The sequence below is a fragment of the Dasypus novemcinctus genome, chromosome 4 (genome assembly GCF_030445035.2).
Source record: "Dasypus novemcinctus isolate mDasNov1 chromosome 4, mDasNov1.1.hap2, whole genome shotgun sequence".
NCBI lineage: Eukaryota > Metazoa > Chordata > Mammalia > Cingulata > Dasypodidae > Dasypus > Dasypus novemcinctus.
In genome coordinates this window covers 155994441-156017972 of record NC_080676.1, presented here as the reverse complement: position 1 = coordinate 156017972, position 23532 = coordinate 155994441, and the positions used below count along the sequence as shown (strand labels likewise).

At 42.0% G+C, this 23532-nt stretch overlaps 1 long non-coding RNA gene across 3 annotated transcripts in view; it reads left to right on the top strand.

The window, feature by feature from the left end:
- LOC131278303 (uncharacterized) overlaps window positions 1–23532 on the top strand; it is a 525485-nt gene that overhangs the window by 170653 nt on the left and 331300 nt on the right. For all 3 annotated transcript variants that reach the window (XR_009185632.1, XR_011648714.1, XR_009185633.1), the window contains exon 2: window positions 1750–2005. This is a non-coding gene — a long non-coding RNA (uncharacterized lncRNA). The remainder of the gene's footprint in view (window positions 1–1749; window positions 2006–23532) is intronic.

The following is a 23532-nucleotide window of genomic DNA, read 5'->3' as shown; positions in this document are numbered from 1 at the left end:
GTAAAATATTCTTGAAAATTTCAAGGGAGTAACTGGTTTACAGGGTGCCAACTAAAATGATTTAAGGAGTTTATGGGTGTTTAAACCGATCATTGGAGCTAAATTGTTATATTTCTCAAAGGAGTACAGATTTTTAGATACTGGCTTTTTAAACTATATATAATATTACAAAGAATTTCCAAAATAGTCATTTTTATTATTCCAAAATACTGACATTCAGCCAATAAATCTCACCCTGATAATGTCAGCCAATTTAAGGAAAAGAAACAAACCAATAAACAAACAATAGACTCTATTGATACATGTTGAGTGCAGAGTTGCTGATAAAAAGTGAATTATACAGAAGACAATTGAGAGTTTTCCTTTGTGCTGTTTTGTAAATACTGGCAACATTTTCCCATGGAAGTACCAAAATGAATTAGGGTGAGGAAAGAGAAATAATTGTCCAGTTTGGATAAAACAATCTTTCGGCAAAGGCAAATAAATCAATCTCAAATATAGTTACTGTAGCTGATTGGGAAGTGGCAGGTTAAAGGAAAGCAATTGTGTCCAATTCAGGGTTTAATAAGTCAGCAGATCTTTGAAGAAACTTACCTTGATAACTAAAATCAATTAATAATGACACATTTTCCAAGCATAGATGCCTTATCTGCCCATCCCAAAAATCACATGCATTTACAATAAAAACTTAAAACAATTTCCTGAATTAAAAAACAAAATAAGTCATTTAGGAAAAAAAACAAAAACAAACTGAATTAACCTTTGTGGTGTAGATTCTGTCCAACTTTAGATGTATGATCTTGTCTCTTTTCCAGGCAGAACCTGAATAATTGCTTTGCTCATCTCTTCCTCTGTTACTGAGCAGTGGAAAGAAAAGATGCAACTGGTTAAAGAAACTTTCAGTTTACTCAATCACGTGCACCCCTCTGTTCCCCGTGGAAATGCGTGCTGAACTCCCTGGAAAGCCACAATATCTCTTTACTGACGTTATTAAAGCGAGTGAGCGCTATAGAGTTTTAAGCGCACCTTATTAACTTGCCGTTGCCTGCTGAGAAAACATTGTTTATACAGAACTGGCTCATTGCTAACAAGAGAATATATTAAGGCATAACACAGGCAAGGCATAATATAGACTCTTTTTCTATATATTTTCTTTTACATCTGTCTCAGTCCAGTTGATGTACTAAAGCAGGGCCAGGCATGCCATCACTCAATCCTTTCCTTACTGGAAAAAGCAAACGGATTTTATTACCATTAGAAAATTTTCCCCACCCCATTTGTCTCTTCCTTACCAGTCTCTCAGCAATAGCCCCCTTGAACTGTGAGATGCTAAATAGCTCAACTGTTTCCCTCTTCCTGTAATAATCATGCATATGCCCGGCTTGTGTCTCCTCTGCCTCATGAATTTGCAGAGTGGCCCCAGCCAGGCTCCTTCTTGTCTTGGGGACAATTGCCAGCTCCGACCCGAGGAGAAACAAACTGCAAGGGAAGGTTCACTTCAGCAGAGCTCTGACCCCTTTCCCTCCATGGTCTCGGAGCGCATGCCCTGCGCCCTCCAAGCACGCTCCCTCCCCTCGAGTTTACACTAGGTGCCTTGACCTTTCAAGCCTGGTGGCAGCACCTCGTGCAGTGCAGGGCGATCCTCACTCACCTGCCGCTCAGCCAGGGCCCAGCTCTGCCCAACTGGCGATGATGCAAGTGGGTACGTGGGCAACACTGATCCCTGGGCCTCTCTCTCCTGTTTTCTAGCATCCAGCCGAATTCTCTGGGTAAGAGGAAGACGTGATCTCGCTGCTGGGAGCTCCCCTCCCCAGGGTGTGTCCCATGTGCTCTGAACTCCCTCCTGGGACCCTCCAGACTGCTGCCTGCACCCAGGTAGGCACTGCAGGGGTTCCTCCACCTGGCAGGTGCAGGCCTAGAGTCACTTCTGCGGGAAGGAGGCTCTCTCGGGAAAAGCTGATCTTCCTTTCTGCTGGGATCGATCCTGTGGAGACTGCATAAATTGGTAAGTAGTTAAGAAGCTAGTTTGGTCTCGGCTGACAATAATTATGGATTAGGGTGCCCAGAGCAAGAATTTACGGACAGTCTGGAGAAAAATCCGCAGTGAAACTCTATGTTTTGTGGCTACATCTAAATCAGCAAAGACAAAAAGACTGTGGTGCAAACCCTGGGGTCGAGGAGAATATGGGCAGGTATTCCAGGCAGGCTAATATTCAGATTTCCCCACCTTCCTTGACTCCAATGGAGTGGAATTCTAGGGGCCGTGCTGAGGACTCCCCGGCGTCTCCCTCCCTTGACCCACCTTTGCGCCCACTTGGTTGGACAGGCTTCTGTCCCTTCCCACTCTCACTTGCTCCTGCCCTGCTTGCCAGCAGCCCCTGCACGTGGTCTTGCCGTGGCCCATTAAGGGTGGCCGGCATCAGTTTTCTGCAGATGGTACTGTCTGTCATTTCTGAAGATCCACGATCTCGATCCACCTAGGAATTTTGGTCTTTTTCTGTGGGTCTCAGTAAACGCGGCAAAAATGGAAAGACACTGGGAGTTATCGTAGATCAAACACCATTTCTCCGAGAGGTCTTATGTGACCACCTGATCCCCTGCCCAGATTTTCCTCATGGCTATCACTACTGAAAAGGGAAGGACCTGACAATACATGAGAGCACAAATAAATGAGAATCATCCCGTAAGCCTCAAGCTCAGAAGAGTTGACTTAAGGAGAGAGAAATAATTTATTTCCCACTGCCGTCGTGTAACCCACAAAAGACATTTTCTTTAGGAGACAAAAAGCACTCGAGACACTTTTTCTGATGCTGACAACATTCCCCCCTCCTGAATATTTTGCTCTGAACACCCTGAACTTCTGACAGGAGTCATTAAGGGTTTGATGGAATTCAGAATCAGACATGGCTGGGAAAAATAGCTTCTTTGATAATTCATGATTACATTCTTTTGATCATTTTTCTTTTTTTTTTTTGTCTTCCCCAGACAAACTGCTCTTGAGGCACACACTTACTACCCCACGGGGGTGACTGTTCACACAAAAGCCCCTCTGTGTTAGAGCCACCCAGCTCTAACAAGGGGGCGTTGCTGAACTTTGCCACACTAGCTAGCCCCGAAGTGGTGCTTTCCCTCAGTCCGGCTGTGCAGTGGCCGAGCCCTGGAGAGCTTGGGGTGAGGGGAGCCTTGCGGCACCATCAGCGTGGGCACCCAGTGCAGCGGTTGGAAGGATGTGCTTGATGACTTTGGGGGCCAATTTTGTTCTGCGACTACCCCTAGATAAAGAGCACCTGGCACACAAGTGAATCCTTCATACTTAAAAAACAAAACGGAAAACCAAAGTGGAGTCTTTGGTGAACTTGGAGACGATCTCTCTCTCCTTCTCTCTCTCTAAAACCATTGTTCTATGAACCAAATGACAATTGGAGATACTGTTCCCATTCTGTGTGGTGACTCTAAGAAGGCACTATTTATGAAGCACCTACTGCACCCACTAATTGGCATTGGAAAGGAAGGCTCGCCTCTCCCTCCCTCCTGCCCTGCGGTGGCTGGCATCTCCCTCCATTTGCGTTGCTGAACTCCTGCCTTAACAAGAGGCTGTTTCCCATCTAATGAACTTGCCCTGCAGGCACAGGAAAAGGGTTGGTTCCACCATTTTCATAGGGCAGGCGACCATAAATTTAACAGGGTTTGGTTGACATTAATTGGGTTTGCGCTGGTGCGAGACATTCCTGCTCCTTGCTCCTTTGTCTTCTGGATCATTTGAATCACCAAGTTCTGGGCCAGCCAGTCATTCAACCGTGTGATTCCAGGCTTAACAATATCTCCAAGTCGCTGGCGACTCAGTCACACTTTAGTTTATTGCTCAATAAATTAATAACAACAATAAGTTCAGACATTAAACCAGGTCGTATTTCTCCAGGGGAAAAATTAAGCTGTCCAGTTTAAAGAAGTACATGCTTCCCCTTCATTGTTTCCAAAAAAATAAGTCAAAATGCTTCTGGTTAAAAGCCTCTTTCCAGAGGTGCAGCTACCAACACCTGGGGCAAATGCTAAGAAGTAGTTTTAGGGTTGAAGACAAAGTAGAGAAGACGGAGGGTGGGCTATTATCGTTTTTATGATGGAGATGCACACACACAGAGCACTTATACTATACCATACCACACACACACACCATACCATACCAACAACACACACGCCACATCAGACTACACACACCACACTACATACACATACACCACAATACACATACGCCACAACACACACAACACACACACCACAACACACACATCACAATAAACAAACATGCATCACAATATGCACACCACATCAGACTACACGCATATACCACACCACATACAGGTACACCACAACGCACATATGCCACAATACACACAACACACACACCACAATAAACAAACATGCATCACAACACACATACCACATCAGACTACACGCAGACACCAAACCACATTCATGTACAACACAACACACACGTGCCACAACACACACACAATACACCAACACACACACAACACACACACCATAATACACAAACATACACCACAACACACACACCACATCAGATTACACACACATATCACACCATATACAAATATTCCACAAACACACACCAACACACACACCACACACACATGTAAATACACCACAACACACAAACATACACTATAACATGCACACATCAGACTACATGTATACATCACACCACATACATACACACCACCACAATACACAAACACACACCACAATACACACATACAAAACACATATACACACACATACCCCACAATAGACAACATGACACAATTCAATACATACATATTTTATCTTATAAAATAAATTACTTAGTAATTCTTATGTTATTATAAAGTTATGCTTTATGAAATTTCCCATTGATAAGTCTTTCTCTATGGGGGTAAAAAGAATATGTGTATTTTGTTTTCTTTTTATTCTCAGTACTAATTTATGCAATGCGCCTCTATCCTTAAGAAATGTTTGTGTTGCGAGTTAAGATATATATGAAGCTGCTGGCTAATTTGCAATGAGCCTTTCTATCTGCAAAGTGGTTGCTAGACCTCCGATATCTGGGGTGGAAGGTCATTTTTGAAATATTTCAAATTTGTTGTGAATCAGTACTTTTGTAAAATACAATGAAATTGAGTCGATAGGAAACAGATCATGCAGGTGGATTTCATGGAATGTCATATTGCTATAAGGTTTCTAAGGACTCCACTCAGTGTCTTGCTTATATCTCCTTGTGGACTTGTTCTAGGTGGTGGAAAGTTCTCGCTGGCTTTCAGTAGCTCCACCCTGGACTGGCTGACTGCAGAGAAAGCTCTGCTCTAGGCCTAAAATAAGATAGACCATTTAAAAAAAAAACAAGATGATGTAAAAAGTAATCAGTTCCAGATTAATAATAATATATTAGTAAAGGTTTTTTTTAAGACTTAATTTTTGCTTTTTTTAGTAAGTCACTATTCTGGAATACTGGAAAAGTGCTTTTAAATGGACTTTTTTGGTTTGTCTAGCTCTAATTCAACCTCTTTGTATTCTGTAGATGGGGACATGGTAGGCATATTTGCAAACAGGCTAATTTCTATAAATGTGCTTCAACATTGAACACAAAGAAAAACAAAAATTATTATAAATTCCCTCCAAACCCCTGAAAAAGGACCACATGGTCCTTGACACCACTCGGTTACTGAACGTGACGTTTTTTATGACCAAGGTATAGCCTCGTGAAGTGGCTGGCAGAGCTCAGGGTACGCATTGGCCTTATCCTATGTGGAGAGAAAGCCAGTATAGTTCTGACGGGGCTTTTATTAAGAGGCCAGGCAAATCAGCGTTTCACGAATGCATTGTCTAAATGTTTGACAGAGTCAAGTTGGAATTGGATGCATTTTTCATCCTTGTGTGAGTGCTCAGCTGTTCACCTGTGTAGAGGCCCTCCAACTAGCAGTCTGGCCCTGGCTCCCTATTCTGATAAGGATGTACGTTTACCCTTGGGGCCCATGTAACAGTCTCCTTAACTAGGAGAAGTGTGTCCATTTCTCCTGTAAAAGTCCAAGCTGATATGGCCAACTTGCTCCATGAGGTCATTGGAGCCCAAGGCTTTCTGTCTTGTTTCTCCATCCCTGGCCTCTGGATCATGTCTACATGGCTCAAGATAGTCCATGCTACGTCTGCATTTTAGCAACAAGAGGAGGAACAGGGGAGAATACGCCCTTCTCTTTTAGACTATACTCCTGACCATGACCTTCTCCTCTATCTGTCCTTTCCTTGCACAGCCTATTGGGCACACCTAGATGCAAAGAAGAAAATATGGCCTGTATTCTGGACTGCCATGTGCCCCCTTAAATATGGCCTTATTTAGAGGCTGCTAGCAGGGCATGCCCAGGGACCCAGCTCTTCCACCTCCACCAGGCCTTGGTTGGCGGTGGTTCCCAAGTAAAGTTTAAATTGTTGTTGTTGGCCGAGTTGTGGGTCAGGGATGTCCACTGGGGTCTTGCCAGGCTTTCCTTTATTCCATCCTTTGCTTCTTCTTGATAAATAGGAAGGGCTGCCCAGAGTCCGAAGGATTAGGACTGTGACACACCAAATACTGTCCTGCAGAGTGGAGAAAACTTGCCTTTGTGTGTCTTATATAGAACGGGCAGGGATTGAATATACTCCAGAGAATACAGGGGACGTATGGGTCAAATGCGCATGGGTATAGCTTTTCTGTTACTGCAGAAAGGACCCAATGGTGAAACATGTTTAGGACTGTCTTTCTGGAAAGAAGTCTAGGGGGATTCCCCTCACAATAAACTCTTAATCACATCTTGCCATGGAAGCATTTACCCTTCATCAATGGAAAAGCTCCCTGGTTGGGCTTTTTCTTGCCCTGTGGCTATTTCCAGGGTCTTAGGCTCTCCCCTCCCACCCAGCATTTAACTTGGACTTCCAAACCTGTCGTTCAGGCCATGACTATTCCTCCTCTAGTTTTCTCTGCTCCCTCCCACCTTTCATTTAAGAAAGTCTAGGCCATGGTCATGGAGAAGTTAAACCTTTAAAGAAGCAGTAATTCTGCTCTTGCCAGCTCTATGGCATCAGGTGCTGCAACCTTTCCAGAGGTGATGGGATGGACTTAGTCACATGGCTGCTGCAGAGGAGATGCACATGGACTAGTGCAGTGATTTTAAATTTAAAAATCTGACCCCTGATAGTCTCTCAGGAAGAGTCTTTATTTAGAAAAATACCCTGATACACTATTTGGATTTTTTTTCAGGGTTTAGCAAACTATATTATATGGGTAAACTCAATGGATGGGGTTAAAGAGACATTACACGTAGAAGCCAAGATTACTGAACCTGAATATCCAACAATAAAACATTTTTAAAGGCATAGAAATAAAGGGGGATGAGAGCATTGCATAATCCTTCATAAGCACATGGGTTAATTAATTATAATCCTCTAGGTTCTCATTTTCTCATATGAGGAACAAGAATAATTACCAATTGCAAATGAGTACAAGAAACAGGCCTTCCCTTGCAGTGAAGAGTTTGAGAGATGGGATTCCAAGGACCTGGGGCTGGTGGCAGACAAGGAACCAAAGAGTGGCATAGGCAAGAAAATGAATTGGAGGGTTAAGGAAATACAGAGAAGGAGGGGAGAGGGGAAGATAGACAGCTTGGCCAAGGCTGGCGCTCCAGTTGTCAGAAATTACTGAGAGAGTTAAGGAGAGGTGTGCCTCAACATTGTAAATGACTGAACCCCACTGATTTGTACACGCTAAACAGGTGAACGTCATGGTATGCAAATTATATCTCAATAAAACTTTTTATAAAAGAAAGAACAAGCATATCTAATACTCTGTTTCGCGTTGCTTGTGTTCAGGCAACATAAGTTCCAAATGATTCCCTTGAACTTAACGAAGCCTACTAAACACAAAAAAGCCTTGGGAGGGGGCTTATTTATTTGTTTGGTTTTAGTGGAAATCTAGGAAAGGCGTGGGGTCCCATACTTGGCTGAATGTGGGGTGGGAGGAGATGGCATGTGCTGGAAGATGATTCAGCCAGTTCAGCGGCAGCTGGGGCTCGGGCCAGCGTATCCAGGAGACTATACACCTCTGGCGATTTGTAGAACTCTTAGGGATGTTCGACTCTCCTCACTGGGCAGACTGGGACTTTATCTGGATATTATGGAGTCTCTGATGACAATGCGTTTCTCTTAAGTACAATAGATTTTTCCTATTATATACATTGGTATTTCTTTTTTATGGAAGGCTAGCAATTCTGGCTATAATTATATTTTGCAAATCTAGCTTTTCCAAAGAAGCATTAGTCAGAATTACCATGCCAGGAGATTTGCAGTTAAAAAAAAAAAAAAAAAAAAAAAGAATTCCGTAGTCAGGCAGGTTTTAGGAAACTCCACAAGTTCCGTCCCTTTCTCAGAGAGTCAAAGTCACCATCGCATTAAAGGATCTGGTAAGGGCTGCATTAGGGTTCATGTTTCTGTTTAACCCAGTGTTTTCCACACTTGGCTGACCACGGGTCTCTTTTCAAATAGCTCACATTAACAGAGAGTGACACTGAGAAATGTCACTCCATCTGAAGGCTTCTTCACATTTGAAAAGACCTTATACACGGTGTGGAGACAGAGCACTGCGTCAGTCTATACCGGGTGTTTTTTTTATCCTTTTTTATCCTTCATTATTCCAGGCAGAATCTTCTCCTACAGTGTTAGAATGTTCTTTTGGTTTCGCTTCAGTGAGGTCCACACACTTGGCCCCGTCCAGCCTGGGAAGGCTGCATTACTCTGTATTTGTCCAAAGCAGTGAACAGCAATCATTCAGTAACCACAAAATGCATCCAGGGAATTGGTGCCGTCAGATTTGGATATTAGTCTTTGGTGGCCTAACTGTAGTAATTAATACATAATGATAATGCAAATGCTAATGGAATTAGCAATGTAATTGCTATTAATATGGATTAGGCATATCATTACTGGCATACCGCCCTTAGTGACAAAGTCTTTGCCCAAGTCAGCCTCTCTTCATGATACTAGGTAACACAGTGAGTCGCCATTTCTAGTTGGATTCACTGCCTTGTGTGTAGTGATCTTCAATTAGATGTAACTGCCACATGCTGCCATTAAATTCAGTTTTATAATTCCTGAATAACCATCACAACTATAGAAGATGTTCTCTCAACAGACTAAGTGGATGCCAATATCTGACAAGAGGGAATAAAATCAAAATTGTGATTTAGACCTCAAATCAACAAACTCGGTGGAGTAGGGAGCAGTGGAAAGTGCACGCGATAATATGCTCATCATTACAACAGAAAATGTATTTATACAATGACAGAAAAAGTCTAAGTCTTCCTATGTTCTCATAAATATCTGACCATTTGTTTCATTTCTACCTTTAACTAGGGTAAGGTAGAATGTTCTTAACACATTAGGAGAATATAGTTTTATTTTTTTCAAGCTTTCTTTGACTCAAAAGGAGGTCAGGGGAACAGATGCAGATCAAGCAGTTGAGCGCCTGCTTCCTGTGTATGAGGTCCTGTGTTCGATCCCTGGTACCTCCTAAAAACAAACAAATGAGAAAACCAGCTCCCATTGGGGAACAGATGGAGCTCACTGGCTAAGTGCCTGCTTCCCGCATTTGAGGTCCTGGCTTCAATCCCTGGTACCTCCTTAAAAAAAAGTGGGCAGGGGCTACTTCGTGTCCTTTAATGACTGGTGACATGAAGGGGGATTCCCCAGCCTTCTCCCATCATTTTCCCAGTTTGCATCCATTTTTCTATTACCCTAGTTTTTCCTCTGGGATCTTCTCTCTTTACTTCCTGCTTTCAGTTCTCTCCACTTTTTTCTTGTCTTTTAACTCAATCTATACAACTCTCTATGTGGGATATACACAATTTTGATAGAATTTTAAGTCCTTGTCTCTTATATTTAAGAGTTGGGATGATTTCTTGTTCAAACAGAAGTGTTTCTGTGGAAGCCTTAGGTAACACGACAAATGTGGTATTTAAGAATGCCGTCCTTACTGTGAAAGGGAGAGAGGTAGCAGAGGGGGCTAACGATCTTAGCAACATAAAAAGCAGCTGTCACATAATGGGTTATGTAATGGAACCATTTAATAAAAATAGGTACAAAATGCTTGTGTAATTAGATGAAAAGGCCAAAGAAATCACCAATTTAGATGGAGGTGATATGAGAAATAGGACTTAAAACTTCCAGGAAACTATCTCCGGGAGATGATTTGAACCACAAAAAGTGGTTTGCGTTTCCAGCTTAATAGCCAAGGGCACAATGCCACCTGAGGTAGGGTTTAGGAGAGATTTCTGCGGAAAGTGTTCAGGGAGATGGGTCGTGCCTTCTCTACGAGTCATGTCAGGTGCTAGAAAAGTGCTGCCTGGCTCAACTCCGTGAAGCGGACTGGTCTGCCCCATGGCTAGTGTGATGAGTGGCCACCTAGGAAGCTTCCTCTTTGGCCTCAGGGCTCCCCAGCTCTGCCTGCCCCTTTTACTGTTCACCTTGGGCTCGCGCATCTTGCCACATGGTGTGTGCCTGTGTCTACTGATAGACCGAGGGCCACTTTTATTCATTTCTGTGATATCTTGTTCCCTTCTTTCTCACTTCCTTTGGGCCTGGTGGAGTGATTGTTCCTGGTGTATACTCAATGGATATTTGTGGATGAAGTAAATGAAAGGAAAAAAGGAGTTGGCTTACTACGAGCTGGCAAGAAAGGACCGTGCAATGGCTCTTCTCCATGGTGGCAAAAAGAGAACCTGCCTGCATTCTCAGAGGCCAGATGACCATGGACCATTTGAACATCTGTTCTAGTGATGGGCACTGTTCAGGTCCCAGGGAAACACTTCTCCACCTCTCATCCCTGTGTCCTCAGAACCAAAGATGATCAGGTCCAAGTGCCATAAGGAGTGCAGATCTAGGTTGGGCAGATTTAACAAATGAAGATATGGGGCACCCAGTTAAATGTACATTTCAGGTGAACAACAGAGTTTTCTTTAGGATGCTCCAAATATTCTGTATTTCATCTGTCACCCCTATATGGGTGTTACCATTGTTTTTGTTGGAGAGGGTCACAGCTTTAGAGATGTAAGAGAGACAATAAATTCATTAACTTCCTCTCCCTCTCAGATATCCTGGTGACAATGTATTCACTGCATAGTGAGGCATCATTTTCCTTTGGTTCCAAGCATCCATATTCTTGCTTCTCATTGTGTTCACTTTGAGGGTACTCAGGAATGAGGATGGTGTTCTCAACAGTTGCTCCTGGTGGCCAAGGAATATTTTGCAATAGTAAGCAATTCTTATTATTCATAAATTTATATACATATTAGTTTGATGTAACAGGTATAAAGCAAGGTACTGATTTTGCACATATTCTTAGGAATTCATATTACTTTCAGAAAATAGCAATGTAAGTGATAGTAATCTAATGGTTGGGGAAGGATTTTAAATAGGCTCTTTGGATTTGAGGTGAGGATTGGGAATAGAGATGGAGATGTGAACTGAGGTTGGGATAAAGGTCAGATGTGGGAGGAAGCCATTCAAGTCACAAATACCTGGTAAATGAAAAGAAAAGAAACATAATTTTTACATTTCTATTTAATTATTTATTTTAATTATTTTATATTTTATTATATTATTTTATTATTTGGTGGAAGGTAGTGATAGAGTGGGAGTCTGTCAAAATGTCCTTGCATTAAATGGCAGCTAGTGCCTCTGTGTTTAAAGTTGGACATGCACTACTACATTGTTATCCCTTGAGAAGAATCATAATTTTCTCTTAAGAGGAAGACAGAGTAGATGAAGATTTAAGTGATTTTTATAAGGATAGGTTAATGTAAAAGTAAATTTGGGGACCAGATGTGACTCAAGTGGTTGAGCGCCTCCTTCCCACATGGGAGGTCCTGGGTTCAGTTTCTGGTGCCTTTAAAAACAAAACAACAAGCAAACAAATGAAAAAACCAACTCAGGGGTGCCGATGTGGCTCGGTGGTCGTGGATTCCTACATATGAGGTCGTGGGTTCAATCCCCAGCCCCAGTATCAAAAAAAAAAAAAAAAAAAGAAAAGTGAATTGTATTTAATTTGGGTCGCATGGCTGCAAAGCCTAAAAATAGCACATCCATTAAACTATCCACTGTTTCCCTGATGAGATCAATTTCACTAGGCTTAGGTATACATCATAGGCAACCCTATATATTATTCTTTCTTAAATATCAAAGCCTGCAGAGGATGTGCAAAACAGAAACCCATAGTTAAAACATTCAGTTACTCATCTTTTCAAAATGCTGACAGAGAATGGAAAACACCACGATGCAGGGCTTGCTGTGCCAACTTGGCACTGTGTGGGTTGTAAATAAATATTTCTGGAAAGAGGAAACATACATAAAGCATTATGCTTGCCTGCGTTTGCCATCTGCAATCTTCAATTTGCAAATTTAAGGTATTATTTTGCTCTGTGAGGTAAATAACATGATTATGCCATGACCATCATGCTGTTCTGATCAGAAGGGAGAATTTCACCGAGGAGGAGAGTGGCCTGCAAGTTTCATCTCATTGTGTCAGGTGTGGATTTGTTTCATGGTGTCTATCATTACCAATCGGTAGGCAAAGCCCTTTGTATTTGTCAGGGTTCTCTAGGGAAACAACCAACAAGAGATATCTGTAAATAGTATGAGATCTTATAAAATTGTCTCATGTGATTGTGGGGATGTGCAAATCCAACTTTGGTAAGGCTGGCTGCAAGCCAGGGACTCCAATGAAGGTCCTTGATGAATTCCCCAGGAGACACTGGCTGTCTGCAGTAGAGATGGAAATTCTCTCCCTGAATGCTGCACATCATTTCCCCTTTTAAGGCCTTCCACTGATTGGATGAGATGTCACTCACTGCTGACAGCAGTCTCCTCAGTTGATTGTAGATGTAACTAGCTATTTATGCAATCAACTCACTGATGATTAAAGTCCATGAAATGCCTTAGACTTAGAGATAGCCCAGGGCTTGCTTGACCAAACAACTGGGCACCATTACCTGGACGAGCTGACACATCACACCCTGCCTAGTCAAGACTTCTGGAGTTATTTTTCAATAGGTGGTATTGGGGAGGTTGAGTGACAAATATCACACTGCCTTTGGCAAAACTCCAACTTGTTTACCTGGAAAAGATACACTTTTCTGACAGGCAGTCGGCTCCTCCCATGAGATATGTGAGACCCTAGAGGATGGGTTTTGTTCCAGCAAGAGACACAGAAGGACTCAGAAGGCTGGTGCCAAAACTTTCCACTTGTCCCTTTACTGTAGCATGGTGGGAACAAGCAGCTTAATGGAAACCAATGTGATTATCAGGTTGAAGCCACCATATTGTGTGAGCTTAGTAGTCTTCAGAAGTGTGCTGGGGCCCTTGTGGGTGCTGAAGGGGCAGAGCGTCTTGCTAGCTCCCTTCCCAGCATTGTGCCTGGGTTTGAACTCTCTCAGACCCCACCCTTAGATTTCTGCCCTCTGCCAGTTGTTAGTCACATTCCAGGAGTAAGATTTATTTTTTCCACCTCAGTCCCTGCTAGGCAGTGAGTGTCATGGATAAGGCATATGCATTTGAAATCAGATCTGCATCCTATTTCTTTTGTCACATTTTAATGGTGCATCCTTGGATTTGAAATTGAGGCATAAATCCATTTCTTAATCTGTAGAGGGTGGTTCCAACCAAAGTGACTATGATGATTACATGAGACTGTGCATGCAAAGGATTTAGGACAATTCTGGCTAGGTAGTAAATGCCTTTTAGGAGACATGTCTCCATGGGGATCTCACATTTCTGCATATCTCATAAGCAGGACACTAACTCCTTAGGATGGTTAAGTTATTTGTCAAAATGACTAGGTTATGGTGTCCATCCAGTTGTTATGTCAAGCAAGCTCTGGTGAGAGTTACTGTGAAGGTTATTCATAGAAGAATTTGCATGTATAATCCGTTGATTGCATCTGAGGCTGATTGCATCTACAATCAACAAAGAAGATTGCTCTCAGCAATAAGAAGAGTCTCTCCATCCAATCAACTGGAGGGCTTAAAGCCAGAACTGAGGATTTAAGAAGTTAGAAAGAAGGATACCTGCCTCTATTTCAGCTAGTCAGTTTCTTTTGGGGAATTCAGCATCACCTTCATCATAGTTTACAGCTTGTAACTTGCCCTGTGGAATTCGGATTTGCCAATTCCCACAGTCATGCAAATCAAGTCCTGTAATAAATCTCTCAGTACCTCTTTTTGTTCTGTTTCTCAGAAGCACCCTGACCAATACACTTCCCTTTGTTGCATACTAATGTTTCAAGGATGTTTGTACAGCAAACAGCCTTGGAAAATATAGTGCTTAACAGAGAAAAGTTTTGAGTAGGTTTGCTTGTATCCCTTGATAAAAGATTTGGATTTCCTAAGCTTCAGGTTCCTCAGCTATGACAAAAACCTACTCTTTGAGCAGCATATATCTGAGTCCTTCTGTGTCACCCCCGTGGGTCTTGAAGAGCATGCGGAGCCTAAGTGCTTATGCTACTTGCTGTGCTGTGAGTAATAAAGTCCTTTTGTCTCTGACCCAGGAGTCTCCTATCTTCTGCATTTATGCAATTGTGGCAGGCTAACTCATTAAAAGTAGGATAAAATCTCAGACTCTTCATAATCTTGACAGTGTTCAATATATAAACTTTTTTTAATTTTCATTAGATGGCAAGATTTATGTAGGCAGGGACCATGCTGTTCATCTTAGTGTCATCATTGTCTAACATAGATGACACTCGCAGGACATGCTTCTTGAACTAAAGTAATCTGGACTGGTTAGCCTTCAGTTCAATGTTTACTTATGCAACTAACGCAAAACCAGCAGTTCACCTACACCAAGGTCAACCAGAAGAGAGAGAGGTTATGGGAAGCTAGGCTGATGGGGAGGAAGAGAAAAAGCCCAAACACCTTCCTTCTTTGGCCATGTTGCAACAATATTCTGCTTCTACAGCCATTTCTTTTCATGAAGGATGCATTCCTAGCCCTGTGCCTTTTTCAGAAATACATGGCATAAAGCACAAGCAACTAAACAGAGGACATCCAGGGAGCCAAGAGTGCCTACAACTGCAAACAAGAGAATTGCATCCATCGTCCAAGTGGAATCGAAGCACCCTCTCGATAGAGGTGGAGTGGACATAACCGTCCTAGGGTCCACAGAATGGAGGAATAGAGTATAGGTTAGAGAGGACTTACTGATACTCTATTCTGGAACTAATGTGATTAGTAATGGAAGTAAATGCAGCACTGAGATGGAGAAAGTGGCTATGGTAGCTGCTGAGGGTGGGAATGGGAAGAAGAGATGTGATGTGGGGACATTTTTAGGACTTGGAGTTGTCTTGGGTGGTACTGCAGGGACAGTTTCTGGACATTGTATGTCTTCCCATGGCCCACTGGGTGGATTGGGGGAGAGTGTAAACTTAAATGTGGACCATTGACCATGTGGTGCAGTAGTGCTCAGAGATGTATTCACCAAGTGCAATGACTGTCCCATGATGATGGAGGAGGTTGTGGTTATGGGAGGAGTGGGGTGAGGGGGGTGGGGGAGTATATGAGGACCTCATATTTTTTAATGTAACATTAAAAATAAATGAATTAATTTAAATAAATAAATAAATAAACAGAGGACAGAATAACTACATTCCAACATAAATGGCGTAGGGGCATAACTAGGAAAATGGCCCCAATACATGGTCTAAGAGGCCCCCAGGCCCCCACCCCATGTATGGAGGGAAGAATTCTATTCTTCCTTCCATGAACAGTGCAAATGGCAGCAAATGAGAGAATGCAAGGGAAGAGTTGGTCAAAGAAGTGGCTGGTGGGACACCTTTCAACCCTGGGGAAAAGGGTTCATGCTCTCTGAGTACAGTTTCAGGGTCTGTAGCAACTGCTCAAAGGAGTGAAGGACTCGAGGCCAGCTGAATAAGAGACAACCCTACTGACTACATAAACCAAACAGTGGCTGCAGCCATCCTCCCTTCCCCAGCTTTAGCTCAATGTGAACTTGATGCTCTCCTCTTACTCTGCAGCAAACCTGGCTGAGTAGTACCCTCCCCGTTTCATCCCTGGGATGAGCTCCTATGCATCCCTAAGAGCCCAAGGCCCTGTGCAACAACCTGGCTAGGTCTGTGCTGCTGTGTCCCTGGAAAGGCAGAGTGTGTTGTGTTTCCTTGATTAATGTGTTCATCATTTGCCAAACATTGTTTGAGTGAACTAGGCATTGTCTTCTGCACTAAATATAAGATAAGCTTGTGTTAGGGTTCCAGGGAGAGCTTTTCATATTAGTTTATTTTTAAAGAAAATATATTTAAGATTTGGGCAAGCGCTTTGTTCTGATTTCCAGTTGAAAGTTATAGAAATAGCAGGACAGAGTTTCAAGAGGTTTTGTCCATCCATAGGGCAATGATTGAAAAAATTGTGAAACTTCCACACCCTGGAATAATACCCATCTGTTGAAGATACTGAATCAGAGCTCTGTGGGTTGAGTTGAAAACCAAAATGTAGAAAAATGCTTATAATGTATTTATACCAAACAATTTTTTGTACCAAACAATGACAGAAATGATATATGCATATGTATATATGGCTGTACACAATTTTATAAGCATGAGGGAGAACATTGGAAGATGCAGGCAACATTGATAATATGAGTTAATACGGGCAGGTGGGCTGCTATAGGGGAAAGGGAGAAGAGAGGGAAAAGAGAAGCTGAAAACTGGGTGAAAAATGACTGTACTTTTAAATCCAGTGTGCACATAATCATATTAAATACTTATTTAGAAATTTACTCTATGACTCAAGATGTTTTCATGTGATTTAATTTTAAATGGGGGTGGGGAGAGACCCACTTGCCCACCATCTGCCTGTTGAGCTCAGGCAAACAAAGTTCGTGGCTTTTGATGTCCTACTGCCGGGCAGACGTGGCTAGACTTGAAAGAGCCACCTGCTTGTTCAGATCTCCGATTTGCTGGATAAGCAGCATGGGAAGAGGCAGCCGCCTCCGTGGATGGGAGGCTGTCTCTCCAGATAGAATGGAGTGATTCTGTCCCTTGGGTTCCAGACCACCACAGACTCACCAGCTCCATTCCCTGCGGTCAGTCGGGCCAGACAAAAGCAAGTTCTTTTCTCACAGAACAGGGCCTCCTGCCCTGCGAACTTAGCCCCTTCTGTTGGTGTTACTGAGCTGTTGGTCTAAATATGGCACATGGCAGTTGGATGGAAATCATTTCCAGTAAAAGAGGATGTTTCCTCAGCAGTTTTCAAGCTGGCGCTGACTCAAGCATCCCCAAGGGAGAGCCCATTTAACTGGTCATTAGGGAGACAGCAAAAAGGCATTGAGGAATTCTGTAACAAGATGCGCATCCTGTGTGGAAGGCCTCCTGGGACTCTGGCCCCTGGCTCCCTGTGCCTTCTGGAGAGAGTTTCTTGATGCTGCTGAAAAGTATTTTGCTGTAGCCAATCTTTTATTTGTGCATGGTTTTAGAAATCTTGTATATTGCACTGGTTCCAGCTTTGGGAATAACTGCTCTGATGGTAAAACACAGCTCTCAGACAGTAATAAAATACTTAAAGCTGATTTACACTCCAATGCCTACATCCCTCGGGGGCTGAGGAATGAACCGAGACCTTGAAAGGAAAAATGGGAATTTATTCCGAGTATTTTTAGGGAAGATATTTACACTGTCCTAAATGCAACCAGTCTTCTTTATAAATTTACATTGGAGTTGTCCTCAATGATATTGCAGGGACAGATGCAGAACACTGTATATCCCACCATAACCCACTGAATGGACTGGAAGAGAGTGTAAACTACAATGTAAACTATAATCCATGCTGTGTAGCAGTGCTCCAAAATGTACTCATCAAATGCAATGAATGTACCACACTAATGAAAGAAGTTGTCGATGTGGGAGGAGTGGGGGGTGTGGGGAGTGAGGTATATGGGAACCTCTTATATTTTTTAATGTAATATGATCCATGTATGTTTTTTAAAAAAAGATAATAATAATTTTTAAAAAATTTACATTTTTGAAAACAGAATGTAAATAAACAGATGTCTTCTTATGGATCATGCAATGCAAAAACAAAAAACAAGCAAACAAAAAAAACCCAAACACTTTTTGTTGGAAGGGTACTTTGGATCAGTCTGCTATGGACAAAATGACCCTTACAGAATAAAATGTCATAGCTCTTTATGGATAGCATTTGTGGATAGCTGCTGAGAATGACAGGGGGATGGACTATATGAATGCTAACAGGGACCTCAGGATCTGGAATCACTTGACACATATTAAGGCCCCAATGGCAGGTCTGGAAAGGTAGGGGTTAAATTTTATAAATTAAGCATGGATTCATAGACTCTTTAGAGCTACTATTCCAAAGTAAACCCTAGTCCATTAGGGTTTATTCCAACTCCCAAACATTCAGTTTTTTCAACACTGTTGATGTAGATCTTTATGGAAACATTTACAAATAATTTGAACTGGGAAGGGGAATAGGAGGAATATTCTAAAAAGTGAAGATATGCTAAAAATTGTTTTTTTTGAAAGGATAGGAACAAAACCACAGCTACTTAACCAAGGAATAATAGGACTCTCCTCAGCAGTATCTTTCTCAGTGTACTTATGAAGTGTGTTGTCAAAGTGTGTGTCCTGGGCATAGACGAATGGGTCAGAATCGTTGTACTTATTTATTTTTTAATCTGAAAAGTTCTTTTTCAGAAATAGGAATCTTTAAAATTTGGCAATGTAGGCTCATTTTTTAAAGGAGTCATTTGAAATATTTCCCCTTAAAAACAAAAAAAAATATTTTTGGGTGCAACCAATTACTCTTGGCAATGGAAGTGCTGCTGAGCTCATCTTTGGGTCATTATTCTACTCATACTTTGGTCTTTGGACTCAGTGTAGATCTTGGTGGGATGGGCATTTATCCTTGAAATAACTCCCATTGCCTCTCTGCTTTCTGCACAATGTACTGAAGCCCCTGTAGAGATGGTATGATTAGGGAGATTTCTAATGCCACATCTTAGGCATAGAGGAAGGAAAAGGCTGTATGATTTAGCCTATTAAAAGGTATATCTAGTCCCAGAGACCAAGGTTCCAAGCTGAGACTGTAACCTTACTGATGACCTCCCTTGGGGATTCCTGTGAACAGCCTCAAAGGGCCATTACCTGGACACCAAGAGCTGGGAGTGCTGACTGTTACGGCTGAGATGGTCCTGGGTGTGACATGCTATGGAACTCTATAAAATGACTACTATGGACAAGGTGGGAAAGTGGGTAGGTGATAAACATGAACAAAGAAGACCTAGTTTTGCTTCCATTGACTTGATCTTTGTAGTAAGCAGTGGGAGAGGGAACAGTGGGATTATACACTTTTACTTTGGCAAAAGGCTTCCCCTTGTGATGGCATTTCTATGAATATGGAAGAAAACCTTGCAAACATTGTCAAGTGAGTTTGGTTAAATTTTTTTCACCTTTCCTACGGTGGTAACTACATGATATTAAAATATTGGGTAGAAAAGTGGTAAATTTAGCCCATAATCTGAATACATGACTTTTGAACTTGACTTAAATGTTTTGGTATAACATAAGCACAGTGCTTCTCCTCTTCCTCCTCCCTCTTCTCCTCCTCCTCCTCTTCCCACTTCTTCTTCCTCCTTTCTATACCTCCCCTCCCTTCCTCTTCTCTTCCTTTCTCACTTTCTTTTTATGAGGACAGGTCAGGGAATATGTTTGCTTGTGCTTAGATTACTCTCTAGCTGAAAGCCCCATATCATAACACTCACGTTCAATCAGCAGATCATGTGATGGTCTTCTATGTGTCATGCACTGGTCTAGGCACTGTTATAGGCACTGAGATGGCAGACAAGTCCTTTTCTCATGAAGCTTACACTCTGGTACGAACCAGGGTTATAAATGGGGTTAGGCATAATCAAGATGTAATATGTAATAGGAGGCACAGTCAAGGAAACATTACAGACTACATTTTAATATATTTTTTTTAAAAACTAATAAAAATTAAAGATGGTTCATGTGGTGGTTTGAAGTAGTCTGTTCCCCAGGAAAACATGTTCTTAAATTTAACCCATTCCTGTGGATATGAACTCATTGTAAGTAAGACCTTTAGATGAGGTTACTTTAGTTTAGAAGGTCTAGCCCAGCCCAATCAGGATGGGCCTTAATTCTATTACTGGAGTCCTTGCTAGTGGAATGAAATTCAGAGAGAGAGAGAAAGCAATGGGAAGCAAAAAACAAAAACAGAACCCAGAAAGCTGACCAGGAGATGCTCCCATATGCCTTGCCATGTGACAGAGGAGTCAGGATCACTGATTGCCAACCCCAGAAAACCAGTCTTTGGGGAAAAAGCATTGCCTTGATGATGACTGATTTGGACTTTTTCCCAGCTTCAAAACTGTGAGAGAATAAATTCCCACTGTTGAAGTTGAGCCATTTCACAATATCTGCTTGAGCAGCCTAGGTAACTAAAGCAGTCCACCCCTGGTTTTCAAGAAATGTAAAAATCCTGGCTGAAATTTCTTCATCTGGCTTTGGTAAAACCGGAGTCTTTCTCCTGCTACTTTGTTTTGTTGCATAATTCTCACAGAGCAGTTTTCTCCCGGATGGGAAAGATATGGTACATGTTACTTATTTCTTCAGAATCACATAACTACAAAGAAGAATTTCAGAAATCACATGCTTTAAGTCCAGACTCTGCTCCTAAATAATGTTAAAACCAAGTGTCATGACCATTTGGTTTGATATAAATTGCAGCACAGGAGGTATGGGGAGAGCCCGGCATGGCCTTTGTAGCTGGTTGGGTGGATAATCCATTTGAAGTCCAAGATTTTGGTTCTGTGGGACCTTCCGTCTTGAAGGTAGAGATATCTGATCTTAGTACTTGGCAAGGAAAAATACAAAATAATTATTTGGTAGGATTGTTACTGTACTTATTCACTGTTTTAGTTTCCTAGAGCTGCTGTAATTGTTCAAGGACCATAACTTGGGTGGCTGAAAACAACAGAAATTTACTCTCTCCAAATTCTAGAGGTTAGAAGTCCAAAGTCTGTAGGAGAGAATCCTTCCTCTCCTCTTCTAGTTTTGGTGGTTTGCTGGCCATCCTTGGGGTTCAAGCTCTGCCTCTGTAATCACATGGCCTTTTCCCCTTTATCTGTCAGGGTTTCTTTTCTCCTTCTTATAAGGATAGCTGTCATGTTAGATTAAGAACCTATTCTACTTCAGTTAATTTTAACTTGCCTAATTCTACCCATAAAAACCTATTTCCAAATAAGGTCACATTCTAAGGTCGTAGGAATTAGGGCTCCAACATACCAATGAGGGGACTCCATTCGACCTGTAACACTCATGTTTAAACTATTCCTACAGGCACCTCTTGTAAACCACCATCCTTTATAATACAGAGCTTGGAAATGCACTCAGATCTTTGGTGTTTTCTGAGTAAAATGCTGAAAAAAAATCTAAGATCATTCTTCTTGTTTTTTCCATTAACAACACTCACGCTTTGTAGCTGACAGTGCTTCCTGTGACTTAGGAGGAGGAGGATGTGGAGGTTGAGAGAGTGCAGTCTTCTGGAGGGAGAGATGGAAATGCCTATAGAGGAGGGGAATCTCCTGTCCTATAAAAGTCAACTTGGAAGAGAGATATTAGCATGTGGGGCCAGGGAGTTTCATGGAAAGTGTAGGATTTGGGACCATGTCTGCCTATCTGGCCATGAGACCTCATGTAGTCACTTCAGGCTGAGTTATTGATCTTGCAGGACCATTGTTAAGATGATTAGCAGTATTGCATAGAAAGTGACCTGGTGCCTGGTAGAGGTACACTAAATGGTGATTATCATTATTAGGCTGTAAATTTTTAAATAAAAATAGGAAAATATGGCCCACTATCTTGGGACTGCACTTTTTAAAGGACCTGGACACATTCACACCACATGGATCTTGAGAATGAAGCCAGAATGCTGGAGGGCTGATTTGTTCCCAAACCAAAATCTATCTGGAAAATCTATTTGCTCCAAAGATTGCTATTTCTTATGCTATTTGTCTAAACCACTGTAATTAGCCATGCAGGGAAATCTGGCTCTTAGATTCTACTGCTGAAATCAACTGACTGCACTTATCGAAACGTACCCAGTGGTCTTGTAAAGAGCTCAGTTCATACATCAACAATAATGCTATTTAAAGGGACAATGAAAAACTCCAAAGCCCCATGTTAGATTTGTTAATTATAAAAATAAACCCAGCCCCTTATGGTGCTTGTGGAAGTCTCTGCAATGTGTACTTGGACAGATTCTCTATTAAGAAATTTTGTATAAACATTCATATAGAAAGAATGTTATTCAGCTGAGCAATCGTCTATGCCTCTATGGAGTTATTAACTAGCAGTGATAAACATTTATAAAGTTTAAAAAATGTAGTTTTTTTTTACTTCATCCCGTAAAATCCACTTTAAAATGAGTATTTCTGACCTAATGGGTTGAAATGGCTCCCATGCAATCTTCCACGTAAGGTCGGCATGTCATTCCATCTAGCAGTGTTAGCTGAAGGTATAGCTGTCATCACTTAAACACACTGTTTAAGTCCTGTCTAGAAAAGGACTTGGGCAGATATCACGTGAGTGTCACACATGCAGGCTGGAACTCAAAGGCAGAAGGACACAGGGGAACATGGACCCCCACTTCTCAGATCCCCTGGAGACCTGTGCCAAAGCCAGATACAAGTTGGTGCATCATGGGTTGTGCTCCAGGAAAGGATCTCTGCTTCCTGCTGTTCTTATCTTTAGGGATCTCAATAAAGCCATTCTAAGTGTTGAAAGGAAAGTAGACTGAACTTAAATGCCATTGCTCAGGGAGTTGTAAGCCTCTCTACTGTCAGCTGTTACCACCTGAAGGCCAGGAAGAGGTTGAGACTATTCCTAGACCTTCCTTCTGAGCAAGGGGTGCCACTGGTTCCAGGTAGCTCATTGCCAAATAATACCCAAAGAGACACCACGATCCTCTGCTAAGCTCTCCATCGCACTCAGCTGTGTATGGTGGGAGTGAGGCATACCTCAAAATTAAGTGAATGAGGTGCACATCTTCCGAAAGAGAATGGAGCAACAGTAAATTGCATGTGCAGATTTTAAATTCTCAGCTGTGGCTGTAGCTAGTTACACATGGATTATCTTAAGGCCTGAGTAAGGATAGTGTTGACAGAGAGGGCAGTTCAGAAGTCACTAATGAGTTATGACTCATTCCCCTCTTATTTATGTATTTTGTGAGTTCTATGTTTTTCAAAATACAAAGTTCTAGTCTCTCTGCTTAATCCTTTAAAATCACAAGAGATGTCTATTACCTGGGAGCTACCAACTCAGTAACTTGATGATTAATTGATCACAGGCTATGGCATAAATGGGGAAAAGCTTAAGAATTCATGTTTTCTCCATACATTGGTATATTTGATAGA